At 40.2% G+C, this 2,902-nt stretch overlaps 1 long non-coding RNA gene across 1 annotated transcript; it reads left to right on the forward strand.

The window, feature by feature from the left end:
* Window positions 1-261: 261 nt before the first annotated feature.
* LOC113470501 lies at window positions 262-2,503 on the forward strand. The gene is made up of 2 exons (XR_003393539.1): window positions 262-948; window positions 1,043-2,503. It is a non-coding gene; the product is annotated as an uncharacterized LOC113470501 (long non-coding RNA).
* Window positions 2,504-2,902: the final 399 nt, after the last annotated feature.

The raw sequence follows: 2,902 nt of genomic DNA on the forward strand, positions 1-2,902 counted from the left end.
GAGATTTGGGCGTATTACAGCTTCAAAACTGTATGAAGCTGCCAACTGTTCCACCATTTGTGGAAGTTTCTACGCATTCAATGTCACATATGACATTCCTTCCCAAGCATTCAGAAAGTACTTGAAGCAAGTACAACCCCAGAAGAAGTCCTACAGAAAATGCAACTGACTGCAGAGCAAATAGAGTCAATTGCCAAAGAAGCAGAGCTGCAGGGGGAGAGTGCTCTATGGCATGAAATGCTTGACATTCCTTCCCAAGCATTCAGAAAGTACTTGAAGCAAGTACAACCCCAGAAGAAGTCCTGCAGAAAATGCAACTGACTGCAGAGCAAATAGAGTCAATTGCCAAAGAAGCAGAGCTGCAGGGGGAGAGTGCTCTATGGCATGAAATGCGTCTTGGGAGGCTAACAGTCCCATTGTGACATCACTCATGGGTGACAGTATGTCAATTGATGTCAAATGGGATGAAAACAAACATGTTGGATATGTCAATTTCGGTTTTGACTAAACAAGAGAGGACATTTTGAGTTCTGGACCAGATAGGAAATTATGGCTAGTCCTATTACTAATTATATTTGTTGCATATCAGAATCATTTGTATTTCGACCATGAGTCGGTGTCTTCACCCGACTTCCATCTCAGGGGAAGAACCCCTAATTACTGAAACCATACTACAGCAAGTACCAGGGAAAACACACAACTAGAAAAGCCCGGGCAGAGACAATATACACAACTTTTGGTATAAAAAATTCACATGATTACACAGAAAAAATGCTACAATACATCAACGATTTTCTCGAACACCCCCTCTCTACAACAAGATTTCTGACAGAGGGCAAAACAAATCTGCTGCCCAAAGGTAAAATCTCTCCGGGTCCTTCTAAATACCGCCCTATCACATGTTTGCAAACATGTGATAGGGCGTTATAAGATCTTGACGGCATGTAGGTAATGCTGTATGCCTCTATTGCGGCCACCTATACTCAGAATTCGTAGAGGGATGGATTCAGTGTGGTAATTGCCAAAACTGGGCGCACTGCAGGTGATGCGAGTGATGCTGTATGCCTCTATTGCGGCCACCTATACTCAGAATTCGTAGAGGGATGGATTCAGTGTGGTAATTGCCAAAACTGGGCGCACTGCAAATGTGTTGGGGAAGAAGATGACAACCCGAAAGCTATTCATAATTGTGACCTATGCAAATAGAGAGTACAAAGCCAAAGAAGCACCTTTTTGGAGCGGGGTCAGTCAACATGACGAAGAAATGGACTCCATTTGCCGCTACCAATCTCTCTTTGGATGTGGTCAACCGGAGTTGATGACTAGCATCAATGATCAAATAGAATCACAAGAAGGAAAATCACCATATGAGCACATTGTTCTAACTGACATTGTTTTAACTGGTTTTGACTAAACAAGAGACGACATTTTGAGTTCTGGACCAGATAGGAAATTATGGCTAGTCCTATCACTAATTATATTTGTTGCATATCAGAATCATTTGTATTTAGACCCATGAGTCGGTGTCTTACTACTCAAGAGTGCTAACAAAGAATATCTACCAGTATACAACAGCATAGAACTGAACACGCGGACCTCTGTGATGAAATCGCAGAGATTGTCAAGAGTATTGAAAGACGCGCCACACTGAGAGATGTGCAACTGTCCATTGTTATTCAAATCATTCACAAGGAAGAAGGATTGACTCAAATAGCTTACAAAGTACTTCCATCTCAGGGGAAGAACCCCTAATTACTGAAACCATACTACAGCAAGTACTAGGGAAAACACACAACTAGAAAAGCCCGGGCAGTGACAATATACACAACTTTTGGTATAAAAAATTCACATGATTACATAGAAAAATGCTACAATACATCAAAGTGATTTTCTCTTGAAATTCTACTTGCTAGACTTTCTATTTACTATAATGTCTCAAAGAATGAAACAACCAAATCTTACTAATCAGGAGAAGACAAGTTTGAAGGAATGTGTGCTAAAATATGCACACCTTGTTGAAAATAAGAAAACAGATGCTGTCAGCAACAAACAAAAGAAAGAGGGCTGGGAGAAGATTGCAGCTGAAATGCGAGCTCAACCTGGGGTATTGCCAGTAAGTAACACTCTACACGTCTTTACCCCGTATGTATGAAAACTCAAGCTGAACTTGAGATGAAAAACCTTGCCAAATGTCTTCAAATTTTGTTAAATAACATGAAATTTGGCGAGATTTTCATCTCAAGTTAAGGTGAAGTTTTTATACATACTGGGGTCATTTTTTTTTTTTTGCATGCCTACAAGTACATAATAGTCATTTCATTATGCTGTATTATGTTCCTGATACCTCACATAGCACACAAGTCATAGAACCAGGTTTTTCACTTTCTTGTGCATGTAGATAGGTAATAAAATTGAGGGTGGTGAAAGACACTGTATTGTCAACTTAACAATATAGTTTGACAGATGGCCCATTTTGAGGTGTAAGTATTCTGACATCATACCAACGTCAACGCTAGTTCATCCCGAGGCAGCATGGCCAAACTTGTGGAAAAGGCGTCGAACTTGTGGAAAATAAAAGAAAAAAATACGGTCGCGCTGCGCGCTCCCTATTAGCTGCATAGTTATCAAACTAAAAAGATAAATGAAACTCAAAATATTGGTCGAGAGCGGAACTTTTCTCTCCCGCAGTCCCTGCACTCTGTGTATTTCTTATGGAGATTTTAGCGATCAAAAATTGATCATATCTCAGGATCGGTTTAGATTTTCGCAAAAATCCTTTCTTATTGCACACCTAGACCATAAAAGGAATAGTCCTATCAAATTGCAGCTTTCTAGGTGTTGTGGTTCTCGAGATAGAGCGATCAGTGTGTGAACTGTGAAATGTGAATGGATCTTGTTCTTA

This window comes from Diaphorina citri, unplaced genomic scaffold (assembly GCF_000475195.1).
Source record: "Diaphorina citri unplaced genomic scaffold, Diaci psyllid genome assembly version 1.1 scaffold1633, whole genome shotgun sequence".
NCBI classification, from domain to species: domain Eukaryota; kingdom Metazoa; phylum Arthropoda; class Insecta; order Hemiptera; family Psyllidae; genus Diaphorina; species Diaphorina citri.